A 15,900-nucleotide genomic window follows, 5' to 3' on the forward strand; every position below is an offset into this window, starting at 1 on the left:
GATTCAAGAGCCTGAGTCACATCTGGAAACTTACCTGGAATGTGTCCTAGAAAAGGTGTGGGTTTTTTTTTTTTTAATTTTGTTGTTTTTGTTTTACCTTTCTGGCTTTTACAGTGTAAGAAGTGACTCCAAAAGGAAATTGGGACCCATGAAGTTTAAGCCTGACTATTGTATCTACCACAGACTGTTTGCCTTCACCAGGCTTATGTTTTAGACAAAATGTAAGTAAAAAAATAAGCAAATAGATAAGACAACTTTATAACACTCTTAGATAATGTTATTAGAAGATCAACAGACTTTAAAAATGAAAAAAAAGTAAAAAAAAAAAAAGAAAAAATGTTGTAAGTTTGGCAGAAGTCAATTCATACCTCATGGTAATTCTTATAAAGGTGCCAGTGTGATACAGTTAATTGAAATATACCATTTGACAGTGGCTATATGATTTGGGCCTTGTAGGGTAGTCTGCAAGTTTAGACATGTGCTAACACCTTTGAGGAGAAGGCAATGGCACCCCACTCCAGTACTCTTGCCTGGAAAATCCTATGGATGAAGGAGCCTGGTAGGCTACAGTCCATGGGGTCGCTAAGAGTCGGATATGACTGAGCGACTTCACTTTGACTTTTCACTTTCATGCATTGGAGAGGGAAATGGCAACCCACTCCAGTGTTCTTGCCTGGAGAATCCCAGGGATGGGGGAGCCTGGTGGGCTGCCATCTATGGGGTCACACAGAGTCGGACACGACTGAAGTGGCTTAGCAGCAGCAACAGCAACACCTTTGAAAGAATTTTATTGGACTTAGTCAGCAAAACTGATTAATTAAATTTGAGAAATTTGTGCTATGGAAATTAAGCTTGATTAGAGCTTGACTTAACTCACATTTCTCCAGATTTTAGATGTGAAAAGGTCAAGACTGAAGAATACAGAGTTTAGATTATTCTATCCAAGAAGTTTATGTTGTTTGTTGTTTAGTTGCTAAGTTGTGTCTGACTGTTTAGCAACCCAATGGACTGTAGCCTGCCAGGCTGTCTCTCCATGGGATTTTCCAGATAAGAATATTTGAGTGGGTTGCCATTTCTTCCTCCAGGGGGATCTTCCTGATGCAGGGATCCAGCTTATATCTTTGTTGCAGGGGATTCTTTACCAATGAACCACCAGGGAAGCCTAATTTGAGCAAACTAATAATAAATAATGAAAAAAGTTCTTGCTGGGTAAACCTGAGTAAGTAGTATAAAATTGTGTATATAACACTGATGCTTAAGCTGTTTCTGGTGAAAGACCCTTTTGAGGATCTTGCAAAAGCTATGAATTCATCACATTCCAAAAACAGGAATTGACACACACATACACACATTCACACAAAATACTTCACAAATATCATCTGATTGAGATCTCCTGCCTCTTGAGAAACCTGTATGAAGGTCAGGAAGCAACAGTTAGAACTGGGCATGGAACAACGGACTGGTTCCAAATAGGAAAAGGACTGCATCAAGGCTGTATATTGTCACCCTGCTTATTTAACTTATATGCAGAGTACATCATGAGAAATGCTGGACTGTAAGAAACACAAGCTGGAAACAAGATTGCCGGGAGAAATATCAATAACTTCAGATATGCAGATGACACCACCCTTATGGCAGAAAGTGAAGAGGAGCTAAAAAGCCTCTTGATGAAAGAGAAAGAGGAGAGTGAAAAAGTGGGCTTAAAGCTCAACATTCAGAAAACGAATATCATGGCATCCAGTCCCATCACTTCATGGGAAATAGATGGGGAAACAGTGGAAACAGTGTCAGACTTTATTTTTGGGGGCTCCAAAATCACTGCAGATGGTGATTGCAGCCATGAAATTAAAAGACGCTTACTCCTTGGAAGGAAAGTTATGACCAACCTAGATAGCATATTGAAAAGCAGAGATTTTACTTTGCCAACAAATATCCGTCTAGTGAAGGCTATGGTGTTTCCAGTGGTCATGTATCGATGTGAGAGTTGGACTATGAAGAAAGCTGAGCACCCAAGAATTGATGCTTTTGAACTGTGGTGTTGTAGAAGATTCTTGAGAGTCCTTTGGTCTGCAAGGAGATCCAACCAGTCCATCCTAAAGGAGATCAGCCCTGGGATTTCTTTGGAAGGAATGATGCTAAAGCTGAAAGTCCAGTACTTTGGCCACCTCATGCGAAGAGTTGACTCATTGGAAAAGATTCTGATGCTGGGAGAGACTGGGGGCAGGAGGAGAAGGGGACGACAGAGGATGAGATGCCTGAATGGCATCACCGTCTTGATGGACGTGAGTTTGAATGAACTCCGGAAGTTGGTGATGGACAGGGAGGCCTGGTGTGCTGCAATTCATGGGGTCGCAAAGAGTCGGACATGACTGAGTGACTGAAATGAACTGAACTGAACTGAACTGAACTTTCTTGGGCCTTGGATTAAGAAGGTCCAGCCTAGAGTGGCACGCTCTCTGAAATTTCTGAGGATTTTGTGTTTTCAGTTCTCAAAAGTGATAATAGAAATAAAAACATGATACATGTATATGATATATGTGTACATACTTATCACATAAGTACATATACAATATATCAATATATAACATGTATATATATAACTGCAACATGCATGTACATATATAGTTATTTATATCTTAGACAGTAAAGAATGAGCCTGTAATACAGGAGATTCAGGTTTGATCCCCGGGTCGGGAAGATTCACTAGAGTAGAAAATGCCAACCCACTCTAGTATTCTTGCCTAGGAAACCCCATGGACAGAGGAGTCTCACTGGTAACAGTCCATGGGGATACAAAGGGTCGAACATGACTGAGAGACTAACACTTTCAGTTTTCATCAGTTCAGTTCAGTTCAGTCGCTCAGTCATGTCCAACTCTTTGCGACCCCATTAAATGCAGCACGCCAGGCCTCCCTGTCCATCACCAACTCCCGGAGTTTACTGAAACTCATGACCATCGAGTCAGTGATGCCATCCAGCCATCTCATCCTCTGTCGTCCCCTTCTTCTCCTGCCCCCAATCCCTCCCAGCATCAGGGTCTTTTCCAATAAGTCAACTCTTCGCTTGAGGTGGCCAAAGTTTTCATACACATATATATTTATAGATATATAAAATATATCCTACTAAATACCTTGCTGCAAAGAAATGTAGCTTGTTAGTTGTCTCAAAAACTGTTACTATGTACTGACATCAGTAAAACATTTTTGAGAATATTCTAATCCCTAGTTTTCCAAAGAGTAGAAAATAATTCCATTTCTTTTTCTATTTACTTCTTCTATAAATTAATAAAATAGAGCAGATTGCCTAATACCAACTGAATAATGGTCTGATCTTGAGCAAGTCATGGGTTTATTTTAGTTTTCATATAATCATCTATAAATTTCTTTCATAATATGGTATATATTCTGTTCACAACTAAGATTGTGTCATTCTCTCAATTGCTACTAAAATTTGGGATTATATTTATTGGATTTTTTGGATAGATTCCAGCAAATCTATAGATCATAGCAAGACCTGCTTCACATCTGTCATCATCATGAAATATTAAAGAAAAAGGGATATTTCTTACGTTCAACCTGCCGAGTGAATGAATGAACCTGCTTTTCTTTAGGAATAAATATAACCTCTTTAACTCAAAATAATGAAGCTGTCATGCAGTCTGTGACCCAAGTCCCAGGTTGTCCAGAGCAACATTGAACCATCATGATGCCCCCAGGACACTGTCTGCCTTTCATCCTAAATTTGCTAAAGGAATGGCTTGGGTAAGAAACTCAAACAGAATGGCTGTGGCTAAATGTGCCTTAGGCTTGGAAATTTCTGCAGAGGGGCCTCAAAGACACTGATTAGCCAGGAAAGTATTAATAATCAGAGTGACCATAGTAAAGTTAGCTCAGAACATGGGTAACAGTGGGCAAAGCTTTGACTCTCTGTGCCCACATCTAGGGAGTAGATTTAGAAAACTTGGTTCATTTTGTTATTATTATGGGACAGAGAGCATGAAAATAAATTGCTAGGTTCCCAGTCCAAGAGGAGAGTGCTGAAATGAGGGACAGTATGACATTTGATAACAGGGCAGGTTGTTTAAGTGGGACTCAGCCTTGGTGGCTTTATAATTTGCTGTTTCATTTCTGTGTTTGGCTTCTGCTGCAACCAGCTGGCACGAAGGGTCTCTCTAGTGTTTTGAATCAAGAGGAGAATAAAACTCACTCAGGCTTTACTCAGATAACCTGAACATTTTGAATTTGGTTCATGGCAGGAGAAATGTGTATTTTGGATTTACTTTTTAATAGTGGTGTTACATTGGCTGAGTTGAGTCCCCTTTATGACTTGGGGATTTATTTGTGAAGCAGTGCCTGGATTTAAAAAAAGCAATATATAACTACAGAAGAAAGTTATCTAAAACTGAAAGCAGTTGGCATTCATGAACAATGACTGCTTAATAAGAAAATATCTGTTGGCAAGTAACAGAAATTTTTCAGTTTTTATTGAACAATTAGGCAGTGATTCTTCCTTTTATCTTCACCTTGATCTATTAGATTTGTTTACTACTTGAATTTAGTCAATAACCTCAGATATGCAGATGACACCACCCTTATGGCAGAAAGTGAAAGGAACTGAAAAGCCTCTTGATGAAAGTGAAAGAGGAGAGTGAAAAAGTTGGCTTAAAGCTCAACATTCAGAAAACGAAGATCATGGCATCTGGTCCCATCACTTCATGGGAAATAGATGGGGAAACAATGGTAACAGTGTCAGACTTTATTTTGGGGGGCTCCAAAATCACTGCAGATGGTGACTGCAGCCATGAAATTAAAAGACGCTTACTCCTTGGAAGGAAAGTTATGACCAACCTAGATAGCATATTGAAAAGCAGAGACATTACTTTGCCAACAAAGGTCCACCTAGTCAAGGCCATGATGTTTCCAGTGGTCATGTATGGATGTGAGAGTTGGATTATGAAGAAAGCTGAGCGCCCAAGAATTGATGCGTTTGAACTGTGGTGTTGTAGAAGACTCTTGAGAATCCCTTGGACTGCAAGGAGATCCAACCAGTCCATCCTAAAGGAGATCAGCCCTGGGTATTCTTTGGAAGGAATGATGCCAAAGCTGAAAGTCCAGTACTTTGGCCACCTCATGCGAAGAGTTGACTCATTGGAAAAGACTCTGATGCTGGGAGAGACTGGGGGCAGGAGGAGAAGGGGACGACAGAGGATGAGATGGCTGGATGGCATCACCGACTCAATGGATGTGAGTCTGAGTGAACTCTGGGAGTTGGTGATGAACAGGGAGGCCTGGTGTGCTGCGATTCATGGGATCACAAAGAGTCAGACATGCCTGAGCGACTGAACTGAACTGAACTGATCCAACATGTAAAACAGAAAATGTTGCATGTTGTCTTTGAAGTTATGTCTGAGTTTGTTTTTTTTTATCAATATGTAATGAGTAATGAATTTTTATGATTATAAAATCTATATTCAGCTCAATTTTCTTTGTATATTAATCAGACCTTTGTAGCCAGCACCCAGATCAAGATGTACAATATTACTAGAAACTTTCTTTGTATTCTGCTAGATATTACCTTCCCCCAACTTCTCCAAAGAGAACTATTTTGACGTTCATAACATAGGTTTTTCTTCCTGTTTAGGAGATTTTTATAAATGTAATTATATAGTACATGTTTTTGCATGTGGCTTCTTTTACTCAGTGCTATATCTGTGAAACAATACATGTTGCTTATAGAAGTAGATTACTAATGTTCATTGCTGTCATTCCACCATGCCAATATTCTAAAATTATTTACATTATTATATTCATGAATATTTGTATTGTTTCCAGTTTTTCACTATGTTTAATGATATTGTTAGTTTTTATGCATGTCTTTCAGTGCACATATATACATATTTTCAATTTCTATTGTATTATCTGTGTAGTAAGGTTTTTATGTTTTCTGTTTCAAGAGATCCTATCAGACACCTTTCCAAAGAGATTGTACAAATTTATACTCCCATTAGCAGTACTTGTCCCCGGATTTCTGGTAGGTGTATAGTGATGCCATCGTATGTATGTGCATGCGTGTGTGTTTCATTTAATCTCTTTTTTAAACTTTAGTTTTTAGGGCAGTTTTAAGTTCACAGTAAACCAAGAGGAAGGCACAGAGATTTCGCATATATCCCCGACACACACACATGTGTAAACTCACGTACATGCTCAGTTGTGTGTGACTCTTTGCGGCCCCATGGACTGTAGCCTGCCAGACTCCTCTGTCCATAGGATTATGCAGGCAAGAATTGAGTGGGTTGCCATTTCCTTCTCCAAGGGATCTTTCCAACCCAGGGATTGAACCCAGGTTTTTTACCACTGAGCCATCTAGGAAGCCCTCCCTAATTATCAACATGCTCTACTGCAGTGGCACATTTGTTACTGTTGAACACCTATATCCTCATATCATAATGACCCAGAGGCTCACTCTTGGTATTGTACATTCTGTGGGTTTGGGTGAATGTGTGATAACATGTATCCATCATTATAATACTATACAGAATATTTTCACTGCCCTAAAAATCCTCTGTGCTCTGCCTGTTTATCCTTATCCCCTGTCTTTGGTAACCAATGTTCTTTGTATTGTTTCTGTAGTTTTACTTTATCTAGAATGCCATGGTTGGAATCACATAGTATGTAACCTTTTCAGATTGGTTTCTTTCACTTAGTAATATGCATTTAAGTTTCTTCCCTGTCTTTTCCTGGCTTGATAGTTTGTTTCTTGTTAGTGCTGGATAATATTTTGTTATTTGGCTGTATCACAGTTTATTAATCCATTCCCTTACTGAAGGACATATTGGCTGGATAATATTTTGTTATTTGGCTGTATCACAGTTTATTAATCCATTCCCTTACTGAAAGACATAATGGTTGTTTCCAAATTTTGGCAATTCTGGATAAAGCTGCTGTAAACAACTGTGTGCAGGGTTTTGTGTGGATATAAGTTCTCAACACCTTACAGTAATTACCAAGGAGAGTAAGTAATTGCTGGATTTTATAGTAAAAGTATGTTCATGTTGTGTGAGACCACAAAACTGTCTTTCCGAGTGTACCATTTTTGCTTCCCCAACAGCAATGAATGAGAGTTTCTGTTGTTCCATATACTTGTTGGCAATTGGTGTTGTCAATATTCCAGATTTGGGCTATTCTAATAGGTGTATAGTGGTATCTCACTGTCATTTTAATTTACATTTTTCAGATGACATATGATGTAGAGCTTCTTTTCATATGCTTGTTCATCATCTGTCTTCTCTGGAGAGGTGTCTGTTCAGATCTTTGGCCTGTTTTTAAATCAGTGGTTCATTTTCTTACTGTTGGGTTTTAAGATCTCTTCATATATTTTAGATAACAGTTCTTTATCAGGTGTGTCTTTTGCAAATATTTTCTCCCAGTCTGTGACTTGTATTCTTATTCTCTTGACACTGTTTTTCACATAAGTTTTAATTAAGTCCAGCTTATCAATTTTTCTTTCCTGGATCATGTCTTTGGTGTTGAATCTAAAATTTCATCACCGTACTCAAGACTATCTGGGTTTTCTCCTATGTTACCCTCTAGGAATTTTGTAGTTTTATGTTTAGGTTTATAATCAAGTTTAAGTTAATTTTTGTGAAGGATTTAAGGTCTGATTTTGTGAATCTCAGTTCAGTTGCTCAGTCATGTCCGACTCTTTGCGACCCCATGAATCACAGCACTCCAGGCCTCCCTGTCCATCACCAACTCCCGGAGTTCACTCAGACTCGCATCCATCAGTCAGTGATGCCATCCAGCCATCTCATCCTTGGTTGTCCCCGTTTTCTCCTGCCCCCAATCCCCCCAAGCATCAAAGTCTTTTCCAATGAGTCAACTCTTCGCATGAGGTATCAAAATATAGATGTCCAGCTGTTTCAGCAACATTCATTTAAAAGACTATATTTGCTGCATTGTATTGCCTTTTCTCTTTTGTCAAAAATAAGTGGACTATATTATGTTGGTCTGTTTCTGGGTTTTTTACTCTGTGCCTTTGTTGTATTCTTTCTTGATTATCATAGCTTTGCATCAAGTCTCCAAGTCAGATACTGTGAGTCTTTGACTTTGTTCTTATCCTTCAACGTTAAGTTGGCACTCTGGGTTTTTTGACTCTTCAACTAAACTTTGAATCAGGTTGTCAATGTCTACAAAAGCTTGCTGAGATTTTGACTTGGATTGTATTGATTCTATACAATGTTGGAAAGAACTGACATTTTGGCAATATTGCTTCCCTATCCATGAACATGTACTATCTCCCCATGTATTTCACTCTTCTTGGATTTCATTCATGGGAGATTTATAGTCTGTCCTCCTATAGATTTTGTACATATTTGTTGCATAACAATTTTAATTTGCATGTGCTTGATGGATAATTGTAGTGATCACTTTTGCATATGTTTATTAACCACTTGAATATCTTTTTTGTGAAATATCTGAGAAAAAGGTTTTGCCTACTTTATCTGTTGATTCATCTATCTTTCTTTTTATTGAGTTGTAGAAGTTTGTTATATAGTCTGTTTATTTTTCCTACATATAGCAAATGTTTTTCCTCTCTACCTTTTAAACTATCTTGATGGGATATCTTGATAAACAGGATATCTTAATTTCTATGCGTATGAATAATTAGTGTTATCTAAGCCTTGTGCTTTTTGTTTCCTTTAAGAAAATTTGTAAATTGGAGACTTCCAAGGACAGAGGAGCCTAGCAGGCTATGGTCCATGGGGTCACAAAGAGTTGGAGATGACTGAGTGACCAACACTTTCATAAATATATTCACATACATTATTTTCTACAACCTTATTATTGTATTATGGTTCACATTTAGTTCTGACTGGAGTCAAGTTTGGTGTATTCAGGATATAAAAATTAAGATTCATTGAAATAGCTTTCTCTTGCACTGCCATGTAATGTTACCTAAGTCATATATAAACATAGTATATATGACTCTGTTTCTATACTCTTTATTGTTTGCCACTTGTCTGTTTTTTATTCTTGTTACCAATATAAAAAGGTATTAATTATTGTGGGTTTTTTTAACTGTTGGTATCTAGTAATGTAGATACTCTGACTTTCTTCTTATTCAAGATCAACTTACCTCATCTTGGCCTTTTTTCATTTACATATGAATTTTATTTTATTCATTCATTTACTTATTTTTTTAATTTAAATTTATTTATTTTAATTGGAGGCTAATTACTTTACAATATTCTATATGTTTTGCCATACATCAACATGAATCCACCACAGGGGTACATGTGTTCCCAATCCTGAACCCCCCTCCCACCTCCCTCCCCATACCACCCCTCTGGGTCATCCCAGTGCACCAGGCCCAAGCATCCTGTATCCTGCATTGAACCTAGACTGGAGATTCGTTTCTTACATGATATTACACATGTTTCAATGCCATTCTACCAAATCATCCCACCCTCTACCTCTCCCACAGAGTCCAAAAGTCTGTTCTATACATCTGTTTCTCTTTTGGTCACATACAGGGTTATCATTACCATCTTTCTAAATTCCATATATATGCATTAGTATTCTGTATTGGTGTTTTTCTTTCTGGCTTACTTCACTCTGTATAACCGGCTCCAGTTTCATCCACCTCATTAGAACTGATTCAAATATATTCTTTTTAATGGCTGAGTAATACTCCATTGTGTTTATGTACCACAGCTTTCTTATCCATTCATCTGCTGATGGACATCTAGGTTGCTTCCATGTCCTGGTTATTATAAACAGTGCTGTGATGAACATTGGGGTACACGTGTCTCTTTCAGTTCTGGTTTCTTCAGTGTGTATGCCCAGCGGTGGGATTGCTGGATCATAAGGCAGTTCTATTTCCAGTTTTTTAAGGAATCTCCACACTGTTCTCCATAGTGGTTGTACTAGTTTGCATTCCCACCAACAGTGTAGGAGGGTTCCTTTTCTCCACACCCTCTCCAGCATTTATTGCTTGTAGACTTTTGGATCACAGCCATTCTGACTGGTGTGAAATGGTACCTCATTGTGGTTTTGATTTGCATTTCTCTGACAATGAGTGATGTTGAGCATCTTTTCATGTATTTGTTAGCCACATGTATGTCTTCTTTGGAGAAATGTCTGTTTAGTTCTTCGGCCCATTTTTTGATTGAATCGTTTATTTTTTCTGGAATTGAGCTACAGGAGTTGCTTGTATATTTTTGAGATTAGTTCTTTGTCAGTTGCTTCATTTGCTATTATTTTCTCCCATTCTTAAGGCTGTCTTTTCACCTTGCTTATAGTTTCCTTTGTTGTGGAGAACCTTTTAATTTTAATTAGGTCCCATTTTTTTTTTCTTTTTTTTTTTTTTATTTTTAGTTTTTTATTTTTTACATTTTAAAATCTTTAATTCTTACATGCATTCCCAAACATGAACCCCCCTCCCACCTCCCTCCCCATAACATCTTTCTGGGTCATCCCCATGCACCAGCCCCAAGCATGCTGCATCCTGCGTCAGACATAGACTGGCGATTCAATTCACATGATAGTATACATGTTAGAATGTCATTCTCCCAAATCATCCCACCCTCTCCCTCTCCCTCTGAGTCCAAAAGTCCGTTATACACATCTGTGTCTCTTTCCCTGTCTTGCATACAGGGTCGTCATTGCCATCTTCCTAAATTCCATATATATGTGTTAGTATACTGTATTGGTGTTTTTCTTTCTGGCTTACTTCACTCTGTATAATCGGCTCCAGTTTCATCCATCTCATCAGAACTGATTCAAATGAATTCTTTTTAACGGCTGAGTAATACTCCATTGTGTATATGTACCACAGCTTTCTTATCCATTCATCTGCTGATGGACATCTAGGTTGTTTCCATGTCCTGGCTATTATAAACAGTGCTGCGATGAACATTGGGGTACATGTGTCTCTTTCAATTCTGGTTTCCTCGGTGTGTATGCCCAGAAGTGGGATTGCTGGGTCATAAGGTAGTTCTATTTGCAATTTTTTAAGGAATCTCCACACTGTTCTCCATAGTGGCTGTACTAGTTTGCATTCCCACCAACAGTGTAGGAGGGTTCCCTTTTCTCCACACCCTCTCCAGCATTTATTGCTTGCAGATTTTTGGATCGCAGCCATTCTGACTGGTGTGAAGTGGTACCTCATTGTGGTTTTGATTTGCATTTCTCTAATAATGAGTGATGTTGAGCATCTTTTCATGTGTTTGTTAGCCATCCGTGTGTCTTCTTTGGAGAAATGTCTATTTAGTTCTTTGGCCCATTTTTTGATAGGGTCGTTTATTTTTCTGGAGTTGAGGTGCAGAAGTTGCTTGTATATTTTTGAGATTAGTTGTTTGTCAGTTGCTTCATTAGCTATTATTTTCTCCCATTCCGAAGGCTGTCTTTTCACCTTGCTTATATTTTCCTTTGTTGTGCAGAAGCTTTTAATTTTAATTAGATCCCATTTGTTTATTTTTGCTTTTATTTCCAGCATTCTGGGAGGTGGATCATAGAGGATCCTGCTGTGATTTATGTCTGAGAGTGTTTTGCCTATGTTCTCCTCTAGGAGTTTTATAGTTTCTGATCTTACATTTAGATCTTTAATCCATTTTGAGTTTATTTTTGTGTGCGGTGTTAGAAAGTGATCTAGTTTCATTCTTTTACAAGTGGTTGACCAGTTTTCCCAGCACCACTTGTTAAAGAGATTGTCTTTACTCCATTGTATATTCTTGCCTCCTTTGTCAAAGATAAGGTGTCCATATGTGTGTGGATTTATCTCTGGGCTTTCTATTTTGTTCCATTGATCTATATGTCTGTCTTTGTGCCAGTACCATACTGTCTTGATGACTGTGGCTTTGTAGTAGAGCCTGAAGTCAGGCAAGTTGATTCCTCCCGTTCCATTCTTCTTTCTCAAGATTGCTTTGGCTATTCGAGGTTTTTTGTATTTCCATACAAATCTTGAAATTATTTGTTCTAGTTCTGTGAAAAATGTGGCTGGTAGCTTGATAGGGATTGCATTGAATTTGTAAATTGCTTTGGGTAGTATACTCATTTTCACTATATTGATTCTTCCAATCCATGAACATGGTATATTTCTCCATCTATTAGTGTCCTCTTTGATTTCTTTCATCAGTGTTTTATAGTTTTCTATATATAGGTCTTTAGTTTCTTTAGGTAGATATATTCCTAAGTATTTTATTCTTTTTGTTGCAATGGTGAATGGAATTGTTTCCTTAATTTCTTTTTCTACTTTCTCATTATTCGTGTATAGGAATGCAAGGGATTTCTGTGTGTTGATTTTATATCCTGCAACTTTACTATATTCATTGATGAGCTCTAGTAATTTTCTGGTGGAGTCTTTAGGGTTTTCCATGTAGAGGATCATGTCATCTGCAAACAGTGAGAGTTTTACTTCTTCTTTTCCAATTTGGATTCCTTTTCTTTATTATTCCATTGATCTATATTTCTGTCTTTGTGCCAGTACCATACTGTCTTGATGACTGTGGCTTTGTAGTAGAGCCTGAAGTCAGGCAAGTTGATTCCTCCCGTTCCATTCTTCTTTCTCAAGATTGCTTTGGCTATTCGAGGCTTTTTGTATTTCCATACAAATCTTGAAATTATTTGTTCTAGTTCTGTGAAAAATGTGGCTGGTAGCTTGATAGGGATTGCATTGAATTTGTAAATTGCTTTGGGTAGTATACTCATTTTCACTATATTGATTCTTCCAATCCATGAACATGGTATATTTCTCCATCTATTAGTGTCCTCTTTGATTTCTTTCATCAGTGTTTTATAGTTTTCTATATATAGGTCTTTAGTTTCTTTAGGTAGATATATTCCTAAGTATTTTATTCTTTTTGTTGCAATGGTGAATGGAATTGTTTCCTTAATTTCTTTTTCTACTTTCTCATTATTCGTGTATAGGAATGCAAGGGATTTCTGTGTGTTGATTTTATATCCTGCAACTTTACTATATTCATTGATGAGCTCTAGTAATTTTCTGGTGGAGTCTTTAGGGTTTTCCATGTAGAGGATCATGTCATCTGCAAACAGTGAGAGTTTTACTTCTTCTTTTCCAATTTGGATTCCTTTTCTTTATTATTCCATTGATCTATATTTCTGTCTTTGTGCCAGTACCATACTGTCTTGATGACTGTGGCTTTGTAGTAGAGCCTGAAGTCAGGCAGGTTGATTCCTCCAGTTCCATTCTTTCTCAAGATTTCTTTGGCTATTCAAGGTTTTTTTTGTATTTCCATACAAATTGTGAAATTATTTGTTCTAGTTCTGTGAAAAATACCGCTGATAGCTTGATAGGGATTGCATTGAATCTATAGATTGCTTTGGGTAGTATACTCGTTTTCACTATATTGATTCTTCCAATCCATGAACATGGTTTATTTCTCCATCTATTAGTGTCCTCTTTGATTTCTTTCACCAGTGTTTTATAATTTTCTATATATAGGTCTTTAGTTTCTTTAGGTAGATATATTCCTAAGTATTTTATTCTTTTCATTGCAATGGTGAATGGAATTGTTTCCTTAATTTCTTTTTCTACTTTCTCATTATTAGTGTATAGGAATTCAAGTGATTTCTGTGTGTTGATTTTATATCCTTCAACTTTACTATATTCATTGTTTAGCTCTAGTAATTTTCTGGTGGAGTCTTTAGGGTCTTCTATGTAGAGGATCATGTCATCTGCAAACAGTGAGAGTTTTACTTCTTCTTTTCCAATTTGCATTCCTTTTATTTCTTTTTCTGCTCTGATTTCTGTGGCTAAAACTTCCAAAACTATGTTGAATAGTAGTGGTGAAAGTGGGCACCCTTTTCTTGTTCCTGACTTTACGGGAAATGCTTTCAATTTTTCACCATTGAGGATAATGTTTGTTGTGGGTTTGTCATATATAGCTTTTATTATGTTGAGGTATGTTCCTTCTATTCCTGGTTTCTGGAGAGTTTTTATTATAAATTGGTGTCAATATAAAATAAACTTATCATTGTGTATCAAAATAATGCTATGACTTTAATTGGGATTGCATTGAATCAATATATATTGATTCAATATTAAATATTCATATTTTGAAGAGGAATTGATATTTTTACAATCCTTAGTGTATTCTTCTCTTAGCTCTTCTGTTTTTCTCAGCAATATTTTAAAATTTTATGTACAAGGATGTTGCACAATTTGCCCTAGATATATGTGTTAGAGATTTGATGTCTTTGATGGTAAAATTAATGCTTTCTTTTAACATTTTTATTTTCTACTTGTTTTTATCTAGCAGCCATGTTAAATTTACTTATTGATTCTATCAAATGCTTTTGGATTTTTCTATATTCATAATCATTTCTTTTGCAAACAATGTCCACTGATTTGTTCCTTTACAAACCTTTGTGATTTTTTTCCTTTTTATATTATTGTACTGGCTAGTGCATCTGGTACAAAGTTGAATAGAATTGATAATATCAAATTTCCTTATCTTGCTCCCAGTCTTAACAGGAAATTTTTTATATGTTTTTATTAAATGTAATTTTTGCTATAGACTTTTTAAATATATTTCCTTTATCAGATTAAGAAGATTTGCTTCTATTCTCTAGATTTTGAAAGTTTTTACCATGGAAGTATATTGAATTTTATCAAAAGCTTTTCCTACATCTATTCAAATAATTATGTCATTTTCCCCTTTATTCTGCCAATGATATGAATTAGATTGATTGCTTTCTAAATGTTAAACTTCTTTTACAGGCTTAAAATCAGCTCTGCTTACTGTTGTGTTATATGTCTTTTGATTTGATTTGTTCACCTCATTAAGAATTTTCTACTCTGTTTCTGAAAGAAATTTGTCTGTAATTTTCCTTTCTTATGATATCCTTTTAAAATTTTAGAGTAAAAGCTGTGCTGATCCCATGAGGTTAGCTGGGGACTTTTCTTGTTTTTTTTTTTTTTTTCTCTAAAAGTGTTGTGTAGAATTAATTATTATTTCTTCCTAAAGGTGTGGGAGAATTCCATAGTGCCACCATCTGGAATAGGATTTTTTTTTCAGTATGAGAGTTTTAATAACATATTCAACTGCTTTTGTAAGCAATGCAATTATCTGAATTTCTCTTTCTTTTTTGCTGCCAGCTTTGGTATAGTTTATTATTATTTTCCCCCTGAGAAATGTTTTTCCATTTCATTCAACTGAAAGAAAACTAATTGGGACCCTATTTTATTATACAAAGCAAAAAATGTTTGTACATTTTATTAATTACCTCAGATATATTACCTGCTATGAAATATTGATAGGCTATTTTATCAATAGGTAAACCTTAATTTTATTTTGAGCTAATTCTTTATTTCCCAATAAGTTTAGATTAATTACAATAATTATATGTTTTTAAAAATATGATTGGTATCCCATATCCTCCACATTTCAATGATTATGAAAGCTACATAGTTCTTACAAAGCTTAGTATTTTTGTTTGCAATTAGATGTTCTTAAGAGTTGTTTTCTGTTTCCTTAATCATACTTCTTTTTCCAGTTAAAGTGCTTGCTACTTTGAAAGGCTTATTAATGATTGGAAGTTGAATTATTTATAAAATTTTTGATCTCATTGTCTATCACTGTTTCATAAAATGTACTGTACTTTATCTATTGTCTATATCAAAGCAGCTATCTCTGTCTAGAATTTCAGATAGTTTTTATTACCTGTTCATTTATTTTTTCTCAAACATTTAGATTTTCAGAAAGATCATAAATTTGGTCTAGTTTTTTAAGAGAATTAATACAGATTCCAGTTCCTCCAGAAATATCATCCAAAGTTGTAAAATCTCCTCAGCACTATTTACCTTTCTCTCCTTAGAAATGGGTTCAGAGTAGAACAAACCACAGGTAAACTCAGAGAGTTTCAGTAGTGATGGTGA

Source organism: Ovis canadensis, chromosome 9 (assembly GCF_042477335.2).
Source record: "Ovis canadensis isolate MfBH-ARS-UI-01 breed Bighorn chromosome 9, ARS-UI_OviCan_v2, whole genome shotgun sequence".
NCBI lineage: Eukaryota > Metazoa > Chordata > Mammalia > Artiodactyla > Bovidae > Ovis > Ovis canadensis.